Raw genomic sequence first — 26,381 nt, forward strand, 5'->3', positions numbered from 1 at the left:
GTTCTGCGTCTGCGGAATACGGGAGAGTTCCGTCCTTCAAAAAGTCATAATACGCGAGCGTAAAATATGTCCCATAGCTCTACAACAGATTGTCGTCAGCGACGTGTTCCTATAATTATGTGCTCCTGTCGGATGCCACTTCATGAAAGCAGCGATATTTTAAACTTTTTTATCGATCGCTAGGTAGAGGTATTTGTGGTGGACTGAATCAGTTCAGTCAGAAGACGAGAAAAATGTCCCTCCGTACTTTCGTTTCTACCATATACCACTGCAAGAAGGGGAGCGAATTGGGATATTCTCAGTAGAGCCTCATATGGATCTCACCCGATCCAACTGCTATTTCACTGAAGAGCAGTTCCATTTGAGTTTCCATTCCGCGATTACTGATCTCAGTTTACGCAGTTGTAACATCTTAGAACAGTTCTAGTGGTGGCTTCAGCGGCCCTTCTTTCCAGATTATGTGACCGCATCTTCATGTTCCCTAAGTAAACGTCTCGGCGACTGTTGCAAGTGGTCTTCATCAGGATGATGTGTTTACTATTGAGCAGCATAGAAATCCTATACAGGGTGAAAAGTATTTAAACCGACAAACTCTGGGAGGTTTTAGGGGACATCAAAACAAATATTTTTCCCTAATGTCATTTTTTTAGGATTATTTAAACCGGTGGAGGCCCTATTACGCTCTTCAGTTGTTAGAGGCCGTATTACGATCTTCAGTTGTTAGAGGGCGTATTACGCTCTTCAGTTGTAGGCAACTACTGTCCACCAGTGTAGTAGTGCATTGTCTCAGTTTACTAACATGAGCGATACACCTGGAGTGAGTACACTGATATGGTTGGTGCGTACTACGTAGCGCACCACAACGGACGAGCTACACAGCGGGTTTATCAACAACAATATCCTAATCGCCGAATCCCGCATCATACGACCTTTGCCACACACCGTCAGTATTGATGTAGATGTAGATGTGTACCAACGTCTGCGTGAGACCGGATTTCCATCCTCTGTGTTGTTTACCGATGAAGTAACGTTCGGGGGTGATGGAATCTTCAACATGCACAATTCGCATGTTTGGAGTGAGGGTAACCCACATGTCACAGTTACTAGCGCTCATCAAGTGCGGTTCTTCGTTAATGTGTGGGTCGGTGTTGTTGGGGACTGTTTAATTGGGCAGTATCTTCCACCTAGGATATTAAATGGTAGGCACTATTACAATTTTCTCGCAAGAGCGTCGCCAGAATAGCTGGAATACGTCCCGCTCCCTACAAGACAACGCGTGTGGTTCCAACATGACGGGGCGACGGCACATTTCAGTCGTCGTGTGCGTCGATTCCTCGACCGACGGTTCCCAGGAACGTGGATTGGCAGAGGTGGTCCTGTACCATGGCCTGCTCTATCCGCAGATATGTCCCCTCTGGACTTTTTGTGTGTGTGTGTGGGAGGGGGGAATGCGCAACCTTGTTTACGCAACCCCTGTTGCATCAGAAGAGGATCTGGTTGCCCGGATAGTAGCAGCAGCAGGAACAATTCGGGATAATCTTAGGGTTTTTGCCCGTGTCAGACAGAACATGATCCGGCGGTGTGTTTACGTGTCAATGGAGGCATTTTTGATAATCTACTGTAATTGGAATTGGGTTATGTTAATGTGTTGTCTCTTGGTCATAAAAAAAAATGGATAAATGTTTGCAGGTTTTATTAATTTGCCGCCAGAGAAATCTTCCTCTACTGGTTTAAATACTCCTCACAGGAGAAAATGACACTAGGGAAAAATATTTGTTTTGATGTCCCCTACAACCTCCCACAGCTTGTCGGTTTAAATATTTTTCACCCTGTATAGTGTAAGTTCATCCAGCTCGCAGAGTAAGTTTGTCAGGAGCTTAACTGAGTTTAATTGTGATTGGATGACACGAGAAGTTTTTGTTATAGTTCATATTGGCTAATATCGGTGAAAACATTTATATCTACATGCCTAGTCTGCAGTTTGCACGAAAGTGCCTGGCAGAGGGTTAATCGAACCACCTTCAAGTTTTATCCCACCATTCCATTCTCCAACAGCTCGCGGGGGAAACAAACACTTCAGTCTTTCCGTGGGAGCTCAGATTTATCTTGTTTTTTTTCTTTTTACTTTTTTTTTTTGGTGGTGATCATCTCTGCCTACGTAAGTGGGAGAGAACCAAATATTTTCACATTCGGAGGAGAAAGTTGCCGACTGAAATTTCGTGAAGAGACCACGCCACAACGAAAAATGCTATGTTTATATTCTCTTGCGCATCATATTAGCGACCTTCTGAAACCTATTTTGCGATAATACAAAACGAACTGACCTTGTTCGAACTTTCTCAGTTTCCTCCGTCAATCCTGTCTGTTGTGGATTACACATCGCGCAGCAGTATTCCAGAAGAGGGTGGACAAGCGTAGTATGGGCAGTCCCTTTAGTAGAAGTGTTACATCTTCTAACGAGGGAAACTCCCCATCACACCCCGTTCAGATTATGTCGTAAGAAGGCTCAGTGGACAGCCCATCAAAAACTGAACACAGTTTAAGTGTGGAAACAGGAAGAAGGTATACTGAACGATGAAAATTAAGAAAAATAGAAACAGTGAACGGTCGAAGTATAAGAAGTCCAATAGAGACCAGCCAGGAACAGCAACGGCGCCATGTGTAGTTGCTACGATGTTGGACTACTGAGCGGGTGACCCATGTTCTGACCTCTCTCGTGCTTTTTTTATTTATTTTTTCACAACCTTACGAACTGTTCGTTCGGACAGTGTAATGTTTGTTCGCTTTCTGTAGTCTTGGTAGTTGTCGCAATATACACTAATTATAGAATATAAGTCATGTGATAAGTATACGTTAACGTCGCAAGTAAACGTGATTAATAGTGAGAACAGGCGAGATACCACATAGGCGTTACGCAGAAATAAAAACAACGAATAGACGGGTATGAACTATGTTAAAACAAAGAAATTCAGGAGTCGAAACTTCCAAAACGGGACACATCTTCAAGAACACTAGAAACATATGTTTTGGCAGAGCACAGAGAAACTGTGTGATTGTGAAAGTGTTACGTTAACTTGTTGCAGCTTGTATGACAAACTATTTCCTTGAGAGTGAACAAATTCATACGAACACCTGAATTGGACAAGGTGGCATATCTCAGTCACTCAGAAGACGTACAAATTAGATGCGCCGGTAAGAGACTGCTGCCATATGACTCACGTACTATCACTAGTGGCGTGTTTTTCGGTGGAGGATTCGGTTGACTTGTTGCCTTGTCATTAGACTTATGCGGTTTCCATTCTCAAGCCACAACTTTCGGCGGTTATGGGAGTAGTTTTGGAGAATCACTATCATTATAGGTCCCTTCCTTACACCTCGCTGTTGCAAACGGACGTTACACCACTACACAGATACAAGTCTGAATACGGCGAACAGCGACAAAAAGGAAACAGCACTAGCGAGTCTTGAAACCGGATCGCTCCCATGGCACTTCAACACCGTGAACACTTAGCCACAACGACATTGCTGTCGCTGGCTACTCCACATTTTACTTCTTGTTATTCGATGTTCACGGTTTCTAATGTGCTTTTTTTTTTTTTTTTTGCGCAGTTCAGTACACCTTCTTCCAGTTTTCATGCTTGATCTGTGTTCAGTTTTTGACGTGCTTTCGACTGAGCCATCTAACCACTAAATCTGACGGGGTACAATAGGAAGTTCCCTTGTAAGTGTTCTGCCAGTAAGTCGCAATCTTTTGGGAATACACTCCGCGCGGGATTAGCCGAGCGGTCTCAGGCGCTGCAGTCATGGGCTGTGCGGCTGGTCCCGGCGGAGGTTCGAGTCCTCCCGCGGGCATGGGTGTGTGTGTTTGTCCTTAGGATAATTCAGGCTAAGTAGTGTGTTAGGGACTGATGACCTTAGCAGTTAAGTTCCATAAGATTTCACACACATTTGAACATTTTTTTGGGAATACATCAAAGATGCAGCTATTTTTTGCACTTATACATGAAAACGAAACTTCACAACTGGACCCTGCACGTATTACTGATTCATCTATGTAGAAGTTCAACAACTGTGATCCTATCTTTATTTCCTGTCTTTATCTGAGAGTGTCCTCGTTGGCAACCCAGTTATAATATCATGTTATCTTGCACGTGAAAACCTCACTCCAGTAACGATTCACATGTCCCGTGGAACCATTTATTCGTAAAAAGTATATGATTTCGTACAATGTTATTCACGTTGTGCATCCAGAATCGTAGACTGTATCTGTTATTATTGCGGCCGGCCACTTGTAGCGAATCATGTGGAGCGCGTGATATGGGTTTCTCACTGGTGGCGCCGAGTGGTCCGCTTCCCGCGGCGGTAATCCCACGTTAATCGGTCATAGATGTCTGTATTGGTTCCGCTAGCAGCGCCCTTCCTATTAGCCAGTCGCGCCTGCTCGCTAGAGACCTCTCAGGCTATGAGCCGTCGGTCGTCCCGGAGCAAACAGCTAAATGCGCGCGAGCTGGTGCTCCACCGGAGCGATGTTTGTGGGACTCCGATACTTAACAAGGCGATAATTGCTGACAGCCTGCTGTTTCAGCTCGTGAATTATCTGGCAGACTTCAGGTCTAGAGAAACAACTGACAAGGTACACCTTTGAAATCGAACGCTCTGAACCGCACGAAACCATGCTTAGAATAACAGTCGATCATAAAAAACAGCGGTCTGTGGCATTTCTATGCAAAACTTTGTATTCCACTACAACTGTGATTTTAATAGGAGAAACAAATTAACAAGACATCAGTACCACAGGAGATAAAATTCACGTAATTCAGTGACGGCAGCGTAACGTTACATTTTCAACGAACAGTGCCAAAAACCCTCTGCTAAAAGTAATTATAATAGCGCTAAACACAAATATCCTACACAGCTGATAGTGCTTGAATTAATCCTCATAATGCATAAGTGGGATTTCGGTGAAGTGGCTAGAACAATGTGGGAAGAACAATTGCACGTCTCACTAAAGCCACGTTTTTACATTAAGACTCACTTTCGCATTCAAACAGCTCTGTATCAAAACCCACACTAATTACACTATTCAAATGATGATACGGGTATGTTTGTGTCATATCCTGCCTATCGCCAACCATATCGTGACAGACGTGTACTTTGGTGCAGAAAATGGATTGTACACTGCTGGCCACCCTAAATACAACACCAAGAAAGACAAGAGGTAGCACAACAAAATTTATTTTGTAGATAACATGTTGACCAAGTATCAAATGATTACGTTTACAGACGTCTGTGACATGTGGTTCCTGCCAGAATCAGTAGCCAGAGTAGCCGCCATTGTTGGAGATCACCGCTGCCACACGTCTCGGCATTGAGTCAAAGAGATGTTGGATGTGTTCCTGGGGTACAGCAGCCCAAGCAGCTTCCACACGTTGCCAAAGATCATCTGGTGTGGCAGCTGGGGATGTAATCTGGGTCACTCGTTGAGCAACCATGGACCACATGTTTTCTATCGGCGAAAGGTCCGGAGAGCGACCCGGCCAGGGAAGCAATTCAATCTGGTTATTGACGAAGAACCTTTGGACAATGCGTGCCACGTTTGGTCGCGCATTATCCTGTTGAAATATGGCAGTGGCCGAGCCCTGAAGGTAAGGAAGGACAACTGGCTCCAGCACCTCGGATATGTAGCGCCGGCTATTTAAAGTACCGGCAATGCGTACTAGAGGCGTGCGAGAGTAATATCCAATACCGCCCCATACCATAATACCCGGTGGAAGACCAGTGTGGCGGTGCATAATGCAGCTGTCCAGCATCCTCTCTCCACGGTGTCTCCACACTCGAATCCGACCATCGTGGTGCTGCAGACAGAAGCATGCCTCGTCAGTAAAGACAACGTCATTCCATTCTGCCGTCCACGTCCGTCTGTCATCACACCATTGGCGACGAAGACGTCTGTGGTTCTGCGTCAGTGGTAGACGAAGCAATGGACGTCTTGCGGACAGACCACTCTGCTGTAAACGGCGTCGAATGGTACGTGCAGACACTGGATGATGCGTTACAGACGCAATGTGCTGTGGTATGGTTCGGGATGTCACTGCCATGCGCACAATTTGCCTATCAGCACGTGCAGTGGTGCACCGAGGTGAATGCGATCGACCACGTCGGTCCGTCGTACCCTCCTGCATCCAACGGTCACATATCCGCATTACAGTTGTTTGGTTTCGTCCAACACGACTAGCAATTTCTCTGTATGATAATCCACAATCTCGGTAAGCCACTATCCTTCCTCTGTCGAACTCGGATACTTGATCAAAAGATGTTCGCTGTTGTCCACGAGGCATAACTGATCGTCTTGTGAAACAGCCACAAGGTAAACACACTTGCCGAACGTACACTCGTCGAAATCGCCAAGCCTTAAATGGCGCTATGAGGTGGCGCCACAGGCGCGCGTGATGTGCATCTGCGCTGAAATTCTAATCAGTTGCATATCTCATCGCTGCAAACTCATGGTGTAAATTTCACTTGATTCGGATGCTTCCTTCAGGGTGTTGCATTTACGGTGGCCAGCAGTGTACATCACATAGAGGGGTTCATGATAAAATAGCGATAATGTATCTTCTCTTGTGGTTTGGTACACTTCAGTCTCACAAAATCAGCAATCCTTCTGATATAGAGCTTATATTGCCAAAAGAAGTAAACGTCAAAGGGTTGGTAATACTTTTTTTTGTTTTCGATGGAAATATCTACAGCATAACACCTTTGTGAGGAAAATTTGCATCTATAAGGGTACGATCAGTATAGCCTGACCAGGAATAGGCTTTTTTCACTTTTTATAGGCTTTTGTTTCTTTCGGTTAGGCTAGCTCAGTATCGGTTAGCTCGTCAGTGACAGAGGAACTCGAGTTCCTGCTGCTAATACGGCGAGTACACGCTCGTTTGTTACATATTTTTACGAGCTTCAAACAGGAGCGACTTCAGTAACGGATAGGAACCGTGATTGCTGTGTACAGATGCAAGCTGAGTTGGAGACCCTTCGCTCACAGCTTCAGGCGGTGTCGGCTTCCTCACACAGCTAGAGGCTGCTGCCGAGGGGAGTCACTGTAGGGGGGTCGGTTGCGGGGATGCGAGGGACGTCGAGCACATCCCACGTGTTCCCCTATCGACCCACTGGTGTGGCCGCCCCTGGTACTGCCTGCACTGAGGTTGACCGGTCTCCGGTGGTCGATTGGGAGATCATTCCAAAGTCTGGCAGGCAGCAAAAGACTTTTCGAGGGCCCGATCGTAGGGCCTCCCCGGTTCGTTTGACGAACAGGTTTCAGGCGTTATCTGTGGCTGACGAAGTCTCTGAGCCAGATGCAGTCTTCCACCCTGTTCCAGATGAAGATTCTCGGACCACAAGGTCTGGGCATTCACAGAGGGTGGGTTTCCTGGTAGTTGGGATCTCCAACGTTAGGCGCGTAATGAGGCACCTTAGGGACATGGCGGCCAAGGAGGGGAAGGAAGCCAGTGTGCACTCCGTGTGCATGCCGGGGGCAGCCAGGGTGCAGCCAACTGTAGGTGGTAGTTTATGTCGGTACCAATGACGTGTGTCGCTTTGGATCGGAGGAGATTCTCTCTGGTTTCGGACAGCTTGCGGAAATGGTAAAGACTTCCAGTCTTGCTTCCGAGATTACGGTGAAGCTCACCATGTGAAGCATCGTCGATAGAACCGACTGTGGTCCTTTGGTACAGAGACGAGTCCATCGGGTGGTGGGTCTCCGGGTTCCACTTAATAGGTCAGGAGTCCACTGCACACAGGAGGCAGCTACAAGGGTAGCGGGGGCTGTGCGGAAGGGACTGGGTGGTTTTTTAGGTTAGAGGGTATCGGGGAACCACAGAAAAGGCGTCCGTCTAAAGGGGAACAGGTAAAACACAGTAAGGTAATTGTAGAAGCGATCGGTATTGTAGTTGTAAATTGTCGTAGCTGTGTTGGGAAAGAACCAGAGCTCCAAGCCCTAATACAAAGCACTGAAGCTCAATTAGTTATAGGTACGGAATGCTGACTAAAACCGGAAATAAGTTCAGCAAAATTCTTGTCAAACGGCCTAACAGTGTTCAGAAAGGACAGATTAAATACGGCAGGTGGGGCCGGCCGCGGTGGACTAGCGGTTCTAGGCGCTCAGTCCGGAACCGCGCGACTGCTACGGTCGCAAGTTCGAATCCTGCCTCGGGCATGGATGTGTGTGATGTCCTTAGGTTAGTCAGGTTTAAATAGTTCTAAGTTCTAGGGGACTGATGACCACAGATGTTAAGTCCCATAGTGCTCAGAGCCATTTGAACCATTTGAACAGCAGGTGGTGGAGTATTTATTGCTGTCAGAAGTAGTTTGCCTTGTTGTGAAATTGAAGTAGATAATTCCTGCGCCTGCGTAATAATATGGGTAGAGGTTATACTTGACAATCGGAATAAACTATTAGCTCTATTAGCTGGATCATTTTACCGACCCCCCCCCCCCCCCCCCCCTCCACCGACTCGGAAGATATAGTTGCTGAACAGTTCAAAGAAATCTTGAGTCTCATTTCAAATAGACACCTCAATCACACAATTATAGTCGGTGGTGACTTCAATCTATCCTCGATATGCTAGAAAAATTATACGTTTAAAGCCGGCGGCAGGCATAAAACATAATCCGAAATTATACTGAATGTATTCTCAGAAAATTATTTTGAACAAGTAGTTCAAGAGCCCACTCGAAGAGTAAATGGTTGCGAAAGTACACTTGACCTCTTAGTAACAAATAATCCTGGACAGACAGGGAGTGTCTTGACGAACACAGGGATTAGCGACCAGAAGGCAGTTCTGCTAGGCTGAATACCGTGACACCCACAACCACCAAAAAGAAACGCAAAGTACATCTATTTAAAAAAAAAAGGTGATAAAAATACTCTTAACGCCTTTTTAACAGACAGTCTCCACTCCTTCCGATCTGATCTTGGAAGCGCAGAAAAGATGTGCAATGATTTCAAAGAGATATTATCGACGGCAATTGAGAGATATATACCACGCAAATTAATAAGTGATGGTACTGATCCCCCGTGGTAAACATTACGGGCCAGATCGCTGTTGCATACGCAACGAAAAAAGCATACCAAATTTAAAAGAACGCAAAATTCCCAAGATTGGCAAAGTTTTCCAGAAGTTCGAAATATAAGGCGTACTTCAATGCGAGTTGCTTTCAATAATTTCCACAACGAAACTCTGTCTCGGAATCTGGCAGTAAACCAAAAGAGATTCTGGTCATACATAAAACACACCAATGCCAAGACGCAATCAATACCTTCACTGCGCCATGACAACGGTGAAGTCACTGATGACAGTGCCACTAAAACAGAGATATTAAACATGGTTTTCCGAAACTCCTTCCCCAAAGAAGACGAAGTAAATATTCCTGAATTCCAACCAAGAACAACTGCCAAGGTGAGAAACATAGAAGTAGATACCCTCAGTGTAGTAAAGCAGCTTAAATCACTTAATAAAGGAAAGGCCTCCGGTCCAGATTGAAACCAGTCAGGTTCCTTTCAGAGTATGCTAATTCAATAGCTCCATATTTAGCAATCATATAGAACCGCTCGATCACAGAAAGATCCGTACGTAAAGAATGGAAAATTGCTCAAGTCATACCGATACCCAAAAAGGGAAATAGGAGTAATCCCCTGAATTACAAGCCCATATCACTAACGTCCATTTGCAGCAGATTTTTGGAACATATACTATGTTCGAACATTACGAGTTACCTCGAAGAAAACGATTTATTGACACATAGTCAGCACGGATTCAAAAAATATCGTTCTTGTGAAACTAGCTCTTTATACTCATGACGTAATAGGAGTATCGACAGGTGATGTCAAAGTGATTCCATATTTTTAGATTTACAGAAAACTTTCGACACCGTTCCTCGCAAGCGTCTTCGAATCAAACCGCGTGCCTGTGGAATGTCACCTCAGTTGTGCAACTGGATTCATGATTTCCTGCCAGAAAGGTCACAGTTCGTAGTAATACACGGAAAGTCATCGAGCAAAACAGAAGTAATATCCGGCGTTCTCCAACGAAGTTTTATAGGCCGTCTATTGTTCCTGATCTATATTAACGACATAGTACACAATCTGAGAAGCCCTCTTTCATTGTCTGCAGATGATGCTGCCATTTACCTTCTTGTAAAGTCATCAGAAGTCCAAAATGAATTGTAAAGGTAAGTAATCTGTATGGTACAAAAGGGGCAATTGACCCTGAATAAAGAAATGTGTGAAGTTATTGACATGAGTACTTAAAGGAAACCGCTAAATTTCGATTACGTGATAAATCACACAAATCTGAAGGCTGTAAATTCAACTAAGTACTTAGGGATCACAATTACAAATAACTTGAATCATCACGATAAAATAAGAAAAATCAGGGCTCACACAGAAAAATTTAAGTGCTCGTTTTTCAAGCGCCCCGTTCTAGAGTGGAACGGTAGAGAGACAGACTGAAGGTGATTCACTGAACCCTCTGCCAGGCTGCTTATTGGGAATAGCAGAGTAGTCACGTAGAAGTAAATGTTACATTATCGCCAAGGACTGAAGGTAGAAAACGTTTCACGTGTTCTTTAGTCTTTTGTCCACTTCTGCTTACCTCCACGTGAACGTTACGTTGGCAGGTTGTTTCAAGATTCTTTCAAATGTGTGGTCCGAAAGTGAATTGTGTCTCTTGAAAACAAATGTTCAACTTGTTTGCTAGTCTGCCCGTTATTGGCAAAACCACATAAATTGTTTAGCTGCGGCTAGAGCTACTTTATGTACGAACTACAGCACACTAGTTGGTTGGTGGTTAGTGTTTAACGTCCCGTCGACAACGAGGTCATTAGAGACGGAGCGCAAGCTCGGGTTAGGGAAGGATTGGGGAGGAAATCGGCCGTGCCCTTTCAAAGGAACCATCCCGGCATTTGCCTGAAGCGATTTAGTGAAATCACGGAAAACCTAAATCAGAATGGCTGGAGACGGGATTGAACCGTCTACAGCACACTATCTGCAGTTTTCTCTGCTCTATGAGACAGTATTGATGATGAAGACATTCCATGCTGGAAATGACTCTGGTCACTGTCCCAAACAGTTCCTTATCCTGCACCCTGCACTTTTATCAGCCTGTTCACTTCCTCCACAAACTGTCGTATATTATTATCGTCTTTTACGTACTTACGTGCAACAAATGTAGTAATATACCTGAATGAAATAGAATACTCAGTTGTAAGATTGTAGATAAAAGAAATCGAAGCTTTGAAATTTTCCAAGAAAACCATTTTACACGATTCTAGTGCCCACATTTACAGATGGCTATAGTGAATTTTAGATCCTTACAACCTTGCTCTAACAATTAACGATATTACTTGATCTTTTATAATTTATAATTGCGACAGCCTGTTTCTTCTGAAACAAGCTTCTGCTCGCCTCTTGCTAGACATAATTTAGAATTAAGATGCAATTTGATTAAGTTTTAATGCACTTATAGCGCCTCATTGGTTCGCTATGGGAATTGAAGTCACGATTATAATAGTCACCATATATATTCTTTAGTACGCTGTCACCAATAATTTCTAATACACTGGGCCTCGACTATCTGATTGGAGATAGTGCATGTTGCTCTGGCGATGAACGTCGTGTACTACTGGAATAGTAAACTTCAGATTCAAGTCCTTCCTGTCCTTCAAAATCAGTATATCTATTCAACGTAAAGTCATGTATTTCTGTGTCATCCTCGCTATATTTCTGAATTATCCGCTAACTCTCTGTCCTCGACCCCGATTTCATTTCCGTATTCAGCACTTCGCAATTTTGTCCCTAACATTTGGTCCACTTTCGTAGGACTAATTCTGTTCATGAAGTAACTGTGTACAGTTTACACAGTAACCCGCACGTGAACACTCGAAGAGACACATTCGTACTGCTGCTGTACCATTAACATAAGTCGAGCACTTGTTAGTGCAGCTACAACATACCACCATCGGGTGACGCTACCAGACAAGTGAAGAGTTTTTCTTGGAAATGACACAGACCTCTGTTGTGCTTGTGATTGAATGTTAGTCTAAGAACGATTTCGTGTGATTCCGAACGTTCGAGGTCAAAGTTGCCCTTGTGAATAGCATATACTGTATAAATAACCAGTTGATCTGGTTAAGCCGGAGACATAAATCTTTTCACTCGATTTATCACTGGATGAAAACTTCACAAGAGAGCGACGATTGGCGCCAATTTTGTTTAAGATATAATGAAGTATCTCTGATCAAAGAAATGTAGACGATTATGTTTTAAGAGTCGGGGAATTGGTATGTACAATTAGTTGATGATAATGCTATTAGTCATGAGAGAAATAGATTGAAGGAACTAGCCATGATTACACTATTCCAGACGATATGTTGGGTCTTTGAGAAGAATGTAGTAATCCCAATTCAAAAGATCGAAGGTGCTGGCAAGTGTATATTGAACCATTAGTTTAAGGTCATGACGGAAACATACTAACAGCAATATCTACAGAAGAACAGCCGAGCCGGCTGGGGTGGCCGAGCGGTTCTAGGCGCTACAGCCTGGAACCGCGCGAGCGCTACGGTCGCAGGTTCGAATCCTGCCTCGGGCAGGGATGTGTGTGATGTCCTTAGGCTAGTTAGGTTTAAGTAGTTCTAAGTTCTAGGGCACTGATGACCTCAGGAGTTAAGTCCCATAGTGCTCAGATCCATTTGAACCATTTTGAACAGCCGATCTAGCGGAAGATCAGTTTGGGTTCCAGAGATAAATAGGAACACGCGAGTCAGTACTGATCCTATACACATCTGAGAAGGTAAATCGAAGCGGAGTCACATTCAAAACATTCGCAGATTTAGAAAACGCTTTTGACAGTGTTGACTGGAATACACAGATTGAAATTATTAAGGCAGCACGGACAATGTACAGGGAGAGAAAGGTAATCTACAAGTTGTACAGAAACTAGCGTGCAAATGTTAAGAGCTATAATTATAACAATTTCGTGCGATTCACTGCGCTGGTGAAAGTCTTTCAATTGTATACCACATCGGCGACTTGTAATCTTCAGTTATTCGACTGGGGGAAGGGCACCTACAGTGTAACATGATCCGGTTCATGTGACTCTTCTGTCGAGTTCTCACATCCTTGAGAGACGAAGACTTGGTTCAAAAGTAGACTGAAAAATCTGTCGTCCCACCAGGACTCGATCCCGCGATCTCTCGGTGTCCAGACACGCGCTTTATCGATCTCTTTTTTTCGTTTTTCGATTCTATCTTTCTGTTGCTTCGTCACTTGTCGTTAGCAGTTATAAGTGAATGTCGCATGACATCTCTCAGATTTCGTCGATGAAAACTTCACTCGATTTTTTACTGTAGAGGATGGACAGTCCTCTGACGGAACCACAATGACTACCTTTCCGATTTCTGTTGGACCACCAGACCCGAGAGTAAGAGTGAAGGACATGAAAAGGAGATAGCAATGCAAAAAATAACGAATGGCATAGATTGTTAGTGTATCTGCATATTGAGTGAGAAGTCTAAAAGCTAGGAAGAAATCTGGGAAACAATTATGGTTCAGAGACAAGAAATAAATCTTCAGTTTTTGCTGACGACACTAATAGTGAAAACTGACAAGGGGGAAAGTGCACGGTAATACAAGCAAAATCGTCCCAGTATACGTGGATCCGCAAACGAGCTACTTGCTACAGAATTGCAAATGTTTCCTTGTGTGTCACAACTGACTTCAGTATGAAATCTGGCACTCCTAAGTAGAATTGTATTTGAAACGGAACTTTTAGGTTAAGTCCCCATTTAACTCGATTTAAATGTCATGTCTGACCCGTGGTTGAAGAATGCGGTACATGCCTATTCGGACACTAACGTATTTTGCTGCCTATGTAAGGCATTCGATGCAGCAGTATGACCCATGTTTACTGGAACGGCTATCGATTCTGGAAACATGTACTTCGACATATGTTGATTTATGCTATTAATGATACAGCCTGTATATTACGTGCCAGTTAAAGTCCAAGTTGTGTTCACTGAAGACCATGCAATGGGTAAGTGGGTACAGCATGTGACTTTTGATACGCAGTGATAAGGAGGATGTATCTCGATCCGTTTGTAAATAATTTCACTATGTGTGTGAAATCTTATGGGACTTAACTGCTAAGGTCATCAGTCCCTAAGCTTGCACAATACTTAACCTAAATTATCCTAAGGACAAACACACACACCCATGCCCGAGGGAGGAATCGAACCTCCGCCGGGACCAGCCACACAGTCCATGACTGCAGCGCCTTAGACCACTCGAATTTCACTATATCTTGTGAAACATTCCATCGATCTTTCATTACTTTTACCACTTATATTAAAACACTGTATCCAGTCCAGTTCTACAGAATTTTGTATTTTTGATTTGTATTCTACTTTGGTATGCTTTTATTTTGCAACTGTACTTGAAATCACGAGCTCCGCAAAATCAAAGGATACCGCATCAACCGGGGTGCCTCATTCTTTAAGGGACGGACACTTTCTTGTGGCAATGTCCTGTTAACATTGTGTTTTCGATCCGAAAGCGCTGACATTCTCTGTAGTCATTTGGTAGGAGCCCAATGTGGAAGGGCGTCGCGAGCGGAGGTAGAGAGAATCTATAGTGTATCAAAGTTATATTGATTATTATTGAAGTATCGTCGTCCTAAGGAGTGATCTAAGACACTTTGAAAGAATTACTGTTTATTAACAAAACTGAACTCAAATATGATGCGCCTGGATGAATATCCGGTCTATGGCGCTGCAGTCGTGGACTGTGCGGCTGGTCCCGGCGTAGGTTTGAGTCCTCCCTCGGGCATGGGTGTGTGTGTGTTTGTCCTTAGGATAATTTAGGTTAAGTAGTGTGTAAGCTTAGAGACTGATGACCTTAGCAGCTAAATCTTATAAGATTTCACACACCTTTGAACATTTGGATGAATATCCACACAACTACATACAGCAGAATTGATTTTTCTGTGACGTTGTCTGTGATGTGCCCACAGAACGAACCCCAGAGCCGTGGTACGTGGTAGTCTGATGTAACTGTCAGAAATTTCACGGGGGATATTACAGGGCGACAGTAACCAGAGTAAAAATAGTTTTGTGAAGGCAATTGCGAGTCTGACTGCAGATTAAAGTGTTGTTATGATGTTACTGTGATTTTAATTGTAAGTGCCTTTACTTAATTATTTAATGCCAACAAAGACACTATGCAGGATGAATCCGTGATGATGGATAAGGGTATATGTATTAATCTGAGGTAACAGAGCCTCGTGTGGAAACAACCGAGTCGAAAGTTACAATCGAAAGTCATTCTGATACCTCTGACAGTGGAACATACGTACCAGTACTGGTGTTGCAAGGATTTTGGGTAGGCAACTTTGTTAGGTGATTTTATGGGCCAAAATAAGGAAAAAAAGTACAATAAACATGGTCTCTGAAATGCATACCTTAAGAACTGTCAGCACATGTTCATCTTCGATACTGTGAAACACATGTCTTCTACTCCAGATTTTTGGTTTCCTTACTATTGGAGGAGGTAGTACGGACCAAAAGAAAAGAAAAGGCCAGTAAATATGGGTCTTCTACTCCATGTTTTTTGTTTCTGTACTACTGGAGGAGGTAGTAAGAATCAAAACAAAAAAAGTCCAGTAAATATGGGCTCTAAAGTGCACATCATAAGAGGTATGAGCACCTGTTCATCTTCGATAACGTAAAGGACGTCTCATCTACCCGACAAGTACTTTTAATGTTTGCATTTTCGAGCCCATGTTTACTAGACTTCTTTCTTTTTTTGGTTTATACTACGAGGACCATTCGGAAAGCAAAGCCCAGTCGGTCGCGAAATGAAAACCACAGTGAAAATCAAAAATATTTTGTTTGCAATCGTTAGTTACACCTTGCAGCTACTATCTAAATAGTCGCCGCTCCGACTGAGACACTTGTCGTAGCATTGTACGAACTTTCCAGCATCCTCATCATGGAAGGCAACCGCCTGTTTTTTCTGCTAATTCTCTACGCTGATATGCAAATTCTTGACTCTGTCAAATAGTTGTCTTCCCAGCTAGTGGTCCATGTGAGCGGTTTGTATGGTGGGTGATCAAACAGTTCCCATCGAAAACGCTACAGGAACGTCCTTATTGCCCATTCAGTTTGCGGCCGAGAACTGTCATGGAGAAGGACATGTCTGACGGCTAAGTTGTGTGGGCTGCACGAAATCAGTCGAAAACTCTCACAGGCACTCATATGTGGCGGGAGACACTATTTTATAGGTGTCTTTACGTACTCACTGTGCGCTCAGAGCTGCAAACAGTGACGTGACGCGATCGACAGGCGTAATAGCTAAACTGTCCATAACATCTACGCAAAGCTTCATCGGATTTTTACTGTAGTTTACTTGCTGCTGGCGATCGAATATACACTATTCGCCATTAAAATTGCTACACCACGAAGATGACGTGCTACAGACGCGAAATTTAACCGACAGGAAGAAGATGCTGCGATATGCAAATGATTAGCTTTTCAGAGCATTCACCCAAGATTGGCACCGGTGGCGACACCTACAACGTGCTGACATGAGGAAAGATTCCAACCGGTTGTCACCGGTAGCGACACCTACAAGGTGCTGACATCAGGAAAGTTTCCAACCGATCTCTCATACGCAAACAGCAGTTGACCGGCATTGCCTGGTGAAAAGTTGTTGTGATGCCTCGTGTAAGGAAGAGAAATGCGTACCATCACGTTTCCGAATTTGATAAAGGTTGGATTGTAGCATATCGCGATTGCGGCTTATCGTATCGTGACATTGCAGCTCGCGTTGGTCTAGATCCAATGACTGTTAGCAGAATATGGAATCGGTGGGTTCAGGAGGGTAATACGGAACGCCGTTCTGGATCCCAACGGCCACGTATCACAAGTAGTCGAGATGACAGGCGCCTTTTCCGCATGGCTGTAACGGATCGTGCAGCCACGTCTCGATCCCTGAGTCAACAGATGGGGACGTTTGCAAGGCAACAAACATCTGCACGAACAGTTCGACGACCTTTGCAGCATCATGGACTATGAGATCGCAGACCATGGCTGCGGTTACCCTTGACGCTGCTTCACAGACAGGAGCGCTTGCGATGGTGTACTCATCGACGAACCTGGATGAACGAATGGCAAAACGTCATTTTTTAGGGTTAATCCAGGTTCTGTTTACAGCATCACTGTGGTCGCATCCGTGTTTGGCGACATCGCGGTTAACGCACATTCGAAGCGTTTATTCGTCATCCCCATACTGGCGTATCACCAGGCGTGATGGTATGGGGTGCCATTGGTTACACGTGTCTGTCACCTGTTGTTCGCATTGACGGCACATCGAACAGTGGACGTTACATTTCAGATGTGTTACGACCCGTGGCTCTACCCTTGATTTGATCCCTGCGAAACGCTACATTTCAGCAGGAAAATGCACGACCGCATTTTGCAGATCCCGTACGGGCCTTTCTGGATACTGCTGCCCTGGCCAGCACATTCTCTATATCTCTCATGAATTGAAAACGTCTGGTAACTGGTGGCCGAGGAACAGGCTCGTCACAATACGCCAGTCACTACTCTTGATGAAATGTGGTATCGTGTTGAAGCTGCATGGGCAGCTGTACCTGTACACGCCATTCAAGCTCTGTTTGACTCAATGCCCAGCCGTATCAAGGCCGTTATTACGGCCAGAGGTGGTTGTTCTGGGTAGTGACTTCTTAGGATCTATGCACCCAAACTGCGTGAAAATGTGATCACAAGTCAGTTCTAGTATAATATATTTGTCCAATGAATACCAGTTTACCATCTGCATTTCTTCTTGGTGTAGCAATTTGAATAGCCAGTAGTGTACTTTCCGAGTAGCTGTCCATCACCTCTGAAAGTTGCTTATCCTACAATCTGGCAACAGCAGTACCGTTAGATGCATTCTACTGTCAGAGTTAGATGGACGATTTTCGCCTATAATTGTTCATTCGCTAATTTTCGGATCATGGACCAGTACCTCAGATCGATACCTTTACCATTCTCAAATATTCCTGAAAGTTTGTAATATCGACGCGGAATCATCTTGTATAACCTATTAATTTACATTGAACATTGCATTAAGTAGTAGTAAAAAATGGAAAGAACGACATGGGATTGGTAGCAGATACACGGTCACATCTTTTAACCTTCCCTCGTTCTCCTGTCTGTAACTTCCTCTACCCCAGTTAAATATTTTCCAATCATCTTTTATTCAAATTCGCGAATGATAAATGAAAATTATTAGTGGTGTGAGAGGGAGGGGAGCGTTACATACAGAAATTACTTCCTCGAAGCAAACAGCTGGATGGTAATGATGCTGTTCTTCGTACTACGACAGTAGTCTGAAATGCGCTCCCTGAAGTGTAGCACGTTCCTTTTTGAGAAAGTGTGGCCCGTGGGAAAGAGAGCACCACCAGATGTTGTACAGACCCTAATGAAGAGAGACGCCAGCCGATGCTGCTGCCTCGGTCGTGAAGCAGCTATTTACAGTTAGTCCGGACATCGTGGTACACCACTGGCCGCGCAGAGGCGCTGCATCCAGGGCCGCGGCTGGCTTTACGAGCGCCCCCGGCCGGTCCTAATGGTAACCAGGTGTGGCGGCCCAAATTGGACTTTACTCCGCAATCAGCGGCCGCTGCTTAAGTCGCCGGCCAGCGGCACAAGTTTTAATGAAGCTGTCAGTGGGTCGCGGGGTGCCGCCGCCGCCGCCGCCGCCGCCACAGCCACAGCCCGCTCCGGACGCGCCAATCATTGACACGCCTGCCATCTCTTCGCGGATTCTGCCGCTCCGGGCTAACAACCATTTTCCGGAGTTCCGGCGCTACCAATCCGATAAATTATGTACGCGTAGGAGTTTCTGTTGTGAAGATTATGCCAGTTCCAGATTCTCACAATGGAACCTCCCTATCGCACCCCCCTCAGATTTAGTTATAAATTGTCACAGTGGATAGGCCTTGAAAAACTGAACACAGATTAATCTAGAAAACAGGAAGAAGTTGTGTGGAACTATGAAAAAATAAGCAAAATATACAAACTGAGTAGTCCATGTGTAAGATATGCAACATGTAGGACTCTTTAAGCTGAGGAGCGCCGTGGTCCCGTGGTTAGAGTGAGCAACTGCGGAACGAGAGGACCTTGGTTCGAGTCCTCCCTCGAGTAAAAATTTTACTTGCTTTATTTTCGCAAAGTTACAATCTGACCGTTCATTCATTGACGTCTCTGTTCACTGTAATAAGTTTGGTGTCTGTGTTTTGCGACCGCACCGCAAAACCGTGCTATTAGTAGACGAAAGGACGTGCCTCTCCAATAGGAACCGAAAACATTTGATCGCAAATTCATAGGTCAACCGATTCCTCCACAGGAAAACACGTCTGAAATATTCTATACGACACTGGTGACGCCATGTGCGTCACATTACAGGAATATGTTGTCGACCCACCTAACTTGCACACTTGGCGAATGGGTGAAGAGATTCTTCTACCTTCCCCGATTTAGGTTTTCTTGTGGATGTGATAATCACTCCCAAAAAAGTCATGAAAACATAAGAGTTTGTCACATGAACCGCAACAAATGAATGCAACAGTTTCACAGTCACACCGTTTTCCCTATGCTCTGTCAAAACATATGTTTTTTACGTTTTAAAATGTTTCCGTGTGTAGACCGTCAAATCCTGCATATGTCCAAGCAAATCTGAACATGTTCTGGAATTTTGGAGAGCGAAGTTGATTATTTGTGAGTGCCTGAGCTTTGATAATTGTCTGAAAACAAAAAATTAAACTTTTCACTCGAGAGAAGATTTGAACCAAGGACTTCTCGATCCGCAGCTGCTCACGCTAACCACGGGACCACGGCGCTCGTAAGCCGACACCCTCCTTGATGTTGCTTACCTTGCGCATGGACTACTCAGTTTGTATATTTTGCTTATTTTTTTCATAGTTCCATACAACTTCTTCCTGTTTTCTCGATTGATCTGTGTTCAGTTTTTCATGGCCTATCCCTGTGCCAACTTATAAATAAATCTGAGGGGGATGCGATGGGGAGGTTCCCTTGTCAGTACTGATCCCAACAAATGTAGACTTCCCTGCGAAACACAGGTTCATTACCTGTTAAAACGTCAGCTGAACCACTTACTTACAGTGTAAAACACACTAAAATTCACACGTTTCTAAGGTCAAGACTTCATCATCAGCATTGAACAGAAGAATTTCATGACCTCGAAGTGTATAAATTTAAGTTTTTTACATTGTAAACAAGTGGCTGAGCCGACGTTTTAACACTACTGTAACAATCACGACCTCTTCTCGTTATAGATAATAAAAAATATCTCAGACAGTATCGGAAAGGTAGAAACCCTTAGTGACTGGGGAAAAAATCACAAAATGAGTCCCACAAAGTTCAATTTTGGGTCCACTCCTATTCTTTATATGAGTGTATGAGCTTCCACATAAAATTCAACAATCAAAATTGGTGCTTTCTGCAAACGATACTAGTGTTATAATAACTCCCATTAGAGAGAATTATTAAGTCGTTCTCTCGAAATGAACTCTCGCTAAACTTTGAAGTAACACACTACATTCAGTTCTGTACAACAAATAGATTCATACCAACAATTAATATAGGACATTGGCAGTAATCCGTAAATAGGATAGAATATTCCAAATTTTTGGGTGCAGATACTGATGAAAACGTGAACTGGAAGAAGCAGATTACTGAGCTTCTCAAACGGCTAAGTTCATGTACTTTTTCTCACGTATAATTCTTTCAAAAATGGTTCAAATGGCCCTGGGCGCTATGGTACGTAAATTTGAGGTCATCAGTCCCCTAGAACTTAGAACTACTTAAATGTAACTAACTAGGGCCATCACACACATCCATGCCTGAGGCAGGATTAGAAGCTGCGACGGTAGCGGTCTCGCGGTTCCAGACTGTAGTGCCTAGAACCGCTCGGCCACCCCGCCGGCGTATTATTCTTTATTCTGAAATCAAACGTATCAGCCTCGTGATATAGTTTACACATTTCCACTCAATAATGTCTTGAGAAATAACTTTCTGGGGTAACTCATCATTTAAAAAGAACGTATTGATAGTACAAAAGCAAGGAGTAAGAATAATATGTAGTGTTCACCGACAGATGTTATTGATGCACAACTTCAAGGTGCTAGGCGTTTTAATGTGCCGTCACACTACATATATTCGCTAATCAACTCCGTCATAAATAACCCATTGCACTTTGAGAATGACAGTGATGTTGATATCTGCAACACTAGAGACAAAAATGATCTTTATTACCCATTGTTAAAACTGTCAGTGGCGCATAAAGGGGTTCAGTGTGCTGCAACAAAAATTTTTGATCGTTTGCCCAGCAACACAAAATTTCTGGGCAACACATGCTATTCCACTGGCGAATTTAAGTGTATCAGGACTAAAAATAACAATGTGTTCCTTAATGCACAAGTTTTTGAACGTAGGACATCCGCAGTTGAGAGGCACGATAATTAACTTAGAGAGAATCCGTTACAGTTGTACTAATATTTATTTAAACCACGACCAATTTCGGGACTTAAAATTTCATCTTCAGGTGTATGAAATTATTGTGTCGGTAATACACAACGTGCAGTCGGGCCAGTCGGTGCAACAGTTCGAATCACTGCAAGTTGGTGGAAACTGTCCGCCACTGGGCAGCCACACGTTACGAGTGCCAACCACTACCTTCCACTTCTGCTATTGCCTGCCTGTCGTGTGTGAGTGTTTATTGCACGTTGACGTCGAACACAGGTGATAACCACATTACTGTGATTCAGCCGTGTACGTCCATGCTGTGCGGACTACCATAAAGTGTAGTGTAAAAAGTATGCCACGTTGTACCCATTATTAGTTCTTTTCCCATTTCAGTTAACGTATTGGGCGCGGAAGGAATGGCTGTTCGAATGCATTTGTGCTCTCTGAAAAATAACCAAATTTTGTCCTCACCACCCCAATGGAAGCGATACGTAGGGGGTGTAGTACATTCCTAATGTCATCATTTAAACCTGCTTCTTAAAACTACGTAAGTAGGCTTGATCTGGATAGTTCGCATCGATACTCAAGTGTCTGCCAGTTCATTTTGTTTAACGTCTGTGTGACACCCACGAGTCAAAAGAAACCTCTGAACAGTGGTGCTGCCCTTCTCTATATGCCTCTGTATCCCCTGATAGCTCTATGTAGTAGAGGTCCAACGAACTTGAACAATATTCTGCGATAAGTAGCACAAGTGGTTTGTAATGATCTCTTTCGTAGACTTACTGAATTGCGTAACACTGCTTAGTAAAAAAATATGGCTTTCATAGAAAGGAGAATATTTCAACAAAACTTTTAAGAAACCCAAATACAATAACATAGATGGCCATCAAGATAGTATCTTGATATCCATTAATGACATCCCAGGAAAGTGTTAGGCAGCGAACCATCCTGTTGGTGGATCATATCAACAAGTTACCTACAGGTAAAATGCCTCCTGTTAGTGGAAGAAATTTTGAACCTTGAGAGACGTTTACAGTTGGTCAATAGCAGTAGGCTGAGGCTAAATGTAAAGAAAAAAATCACATGGATTTCAGTTTCAAGAATGTTAGTATTACTGTCAAACTTAAGACGGACGACATTTCCGCTGACTAACAATCTCACAAGCTCTAGCGATGGATACTGTTTGAATACATGTAGGAAAACTTCCCTCAAGGACAGAGGAATCAACAATGATCAACAGCCCGAGAGTAAGGAATGCAGTGAAAAGTGGTGCATAAATACACATACTGTGAAGCCGAAGCAAATCTGCTCTAGTACTGAAAAAGTGTGATAATAATGTTTCCAGATTAGTTCTTGTTCCCATGTTCGTATCTTCGGGAGGGGACCGCAGAGAGGAAGGTGAACATGAGAAATAGACCGGAAAACTAACGAAAGGGTAACGTGCTACGCATTGCAGCGCGGAATATCAAAACGTCTGTATTATGTAGGGAAGTTAGAAAATATGATGAGGGAAATATACAGTCTATATAATGATGCATTAGATGACAGTGAAGTGGAATGGAAAGAAAATAAGTACTTCTGGTCTGGCGAATTCTGAGTAATGTCAGTACCATAACAAAATGATGTTACTGGATTAGGATTCGCTATGAATACGAAGAAAAGGCAAATAGTAAGTCACTGAAAACAGCTCAGTGACAGAATAAATGTAATCATGATCGAATCCACAGCAACGCCTATAACTGTGGTTCAGGTATAAATGCTACGCCGCAGACAGAAGATGGCAGAGTGTGTGAGAGAAATGAAGGGATCTTTCAGTATTTGAAGGGGGATAGAGTCTAGTAAGGGACTCGAAAGCTGTAGCAAAATAGGAACAGGCAATGAAACCGAAAAATATGGAATAGACAGTATGAACGAAGTAGGAGAGTGAGACTTTAAGTTTTCCAAATACTTACAGACAGTAACAGCAAGTACTCTGCTCAAGAACCACAAGAGGAAGTGGTACACATGAAGAGGCCTCAAAACATTGAAAGATACCAGCTTGATTACATCGTGATGAGACAGGTATTTCGAAATCAATTATCGGATGTAAGCTGTATGCAGGAGCACGTTTACATTTACCCAACATTTAGTAATGTTGAAGCGCTGGCTGAAGCCCACTAGAATCATGAGAAAGAGTCAACGTACTTTGAAGGGGATATTGAGGTACTGATGATAAGATGCGTTCGAAGGCTGTAGATCCTATGACAATGAATACCACAGATTGCAGTGCAATTGAGGAGAAATAGCCCCTAAAAACTGTGGAATCAATAACCACAAAGAAGTCTTGGATAACGAAAGAAATATCACGATTAAGAGTAAAAAAAGATATACAAAATGTTCAGAAACCGCAAAAGCTCTCACGAGTACCCCGTGATTAGGATTTCTCGCACTGATTTGGTGCTGGAATTTGGACGCTGGTCATGAATTCGAAATAACCAAATGCACAGCTGCACATTTTTGTTTATTTACAAAATTCTACATTCCCGACAAGAAACTGCTCCTGAAACGGACTGATACATTCGGAAAGCTCCACTCTGCCATTTGTTCCAGGTTATATAGGTTTCTTGAGTGCGAATATAAAACGTTTTTTGCTATAAATCGGTTGTCCAGTGGACTATTATTACTTTGATATCACGCGGCAGCCTGTCTCCGCTACCATCTCCAGGGTTCTATCCTGGCAGCTAGATTTCTATGTGTACCAGACGTTACGTGATATAGTCGCGTCGTAGCCCTGAAATATGTGAAGGCCGCGTAATGCAAATCGGACCTTGAGGCAACATAGTGCAGATCCAGTAAATTTCTAAGTTACTCACACTTTAGTAAGCCAACCCACAGTTCGACAGGAGACTGCACTAGTTCTATTAAATTGTGCAATTGATCTCTAAGTCAAGTGGTCAAAACAATTTTGAGAATGTTTTGAAGAAGATAAAAGTGTCTGGAAGTTTGTCCCGTGAACTTTGGCTCCCGTACAAAAACAACAACGCGTAGACGCCTGCCGCGACTTGATTCAAATACGAAAAGAGAACAATTATTTTCTGTAAAAACCGTATCTAGTGAGTCCATTTGGTATTATCAATAAGAACCTACCAGCGAACGACAAAGTGCAGAAATTCATACGAAAGATCTACACTATGATGTAACCGACATTCAAATTAGTCGGACGTGTGAATTGCACAATATCCAAATAATAAATTTTTGACAGTATCACATCTTTATGTGGACGTTCTGTGAGTCACAACAAAGAGGGTGAAAAGAACACCTGAAGCATTAGAGCCACCATCTTAAGTTTTCTCGATTTCGTTATCAATCCTATCTCGAAGCTTTTTGGACGGAATTTACAAAGAAAGACGCATGCCGATAGATATTAAAACACTTTGGAACTGCATATAGTGGTTGTTAACTTTGTGACGTACCTGGAATTATAAATTTTATTACGAACTTCCAGCAGGCTGGAGTAACTGCAGGGCAGCAACTTGTGTTAATCAGTATAAGTGAAAGCACCCTAAGATGGAAATTTCACTCTTACTTATTTGACGATTAGTTTCGTGTCGGAAACATTTTCGAATCATCCACATAGTCAAAACGGTTTTTCCCAAAATACAGGCACCATGCGAAGACAGTGAACATATACATACATCAAAGTGCACTTTTTATAGGTATATGTTTATTGTCTTGGCATGCTTCTTACAGAATACCATTATGACTATCTGGATGATGTGAAAATGGGTCTCGGCCCGAAACTAGTCATGATGTAATTAAAATTAAGTTTGCTACTTTGGCTGTTTCTCCGTTGTACAAATTTTATTATCTCGATACCTTCCTTCCGCATCATGTAATGATTCTATGGATAACTATTCGACCCAGGAAGACGAATTATTTGATGCGCTGCAAATCAAGTTCCGGAATCAGTTTAATTTCGCAACGTTAGAGTGCCACTAAACGACACGCTAAAAATGAAAAATTTCTGAGGAAAATTTAAAACGTTAGGATATTTTACGCTTTTCCTTCTGATTGTCTTCCAAATTTAACTCTCACCAATTAACTTGCTTTACCCTCTTGTTCTTCTCGTCCGTATTCATTCTTTAAGTTTTTCTGTTATGCATACTGAAATACATTTGAACAATGAATAAGACAAAGTTAGAGGTAAATTCTAAGATCAGGTTTACTTGATGTTTGTTGGTTACGTTGAATAGGATAATCTTAACGTGATAAAAGAAGAAGAAATGCAATCGCATATATATGAAATATCTCAATCGATATCTCTGAAACTACTCTTCCTCACGGGAAGACCTATTTCACTTCTTAGGAGATAGTTGGTGGTTGCGGTGCTATTTTTAATTAGTGTTATGAATACTCGGTGTTCTTCCTCAGTTCTTTTCACTTCAGTACACCACTGCAGTTAGCTTTCGGCTTTTACACTGCCAATTTAATAAGCCATTCAAGGATATTTAATCTTAATCCTAGACCACAGTTCAATACTTCCAGCTGTTCTCATCAAAATAATGATGCTTTCCCTGTGCTAGTTCCTTTTATGACTTTCTTCCTTTGTTTGTATCGTTTCCTGAGAAGAAAAATACCGTCATATTTTTATCTACTGAATCATTCTTAGCCTTCACCTTCATTATCCCTCTCTCGTTTCTTACTTTTACTTTTTCTTCATATTTACTCTAAATTCGTCCCTGCAGAGGTTCTTACTTCTTTGTAGTAGCTCGTAAGGTCTTATTTACCTTTAAAGACCAGGAAAT

General features: G+C 43.1%; 1 protein-coding gene across 1 annotated transcript in view; it reads left to right on the forward strand.

Annotated features, from left to right (window-relative positions):
• Nucleotides 1–26,381, forward strand: part of LOC124772873 (brain-specific angiogenesis inhibitor 1-associated protein 2-like) — a 591,718-nt gene that overhangs the window by 315,471 nt on the left and 249,866 nt on the right. The window lies entirely within an intron of this gene.

This window comes from Schistocerca piceifrons, chromosome 2 (genome assembly GCF_021461385.2).
Source record: "Schistocerca piceifrons isolate TAMUIC-IGC-003096 chromosome 2, iqSchPice1.1, whole genome shotgun sequence".
Lineage (NCBI taxonomy): Eukaryota > Metazoa > Arthropoda > Insecta > Orthoptera > Acrididae > Schistocerca > Schistocerca piceifrons.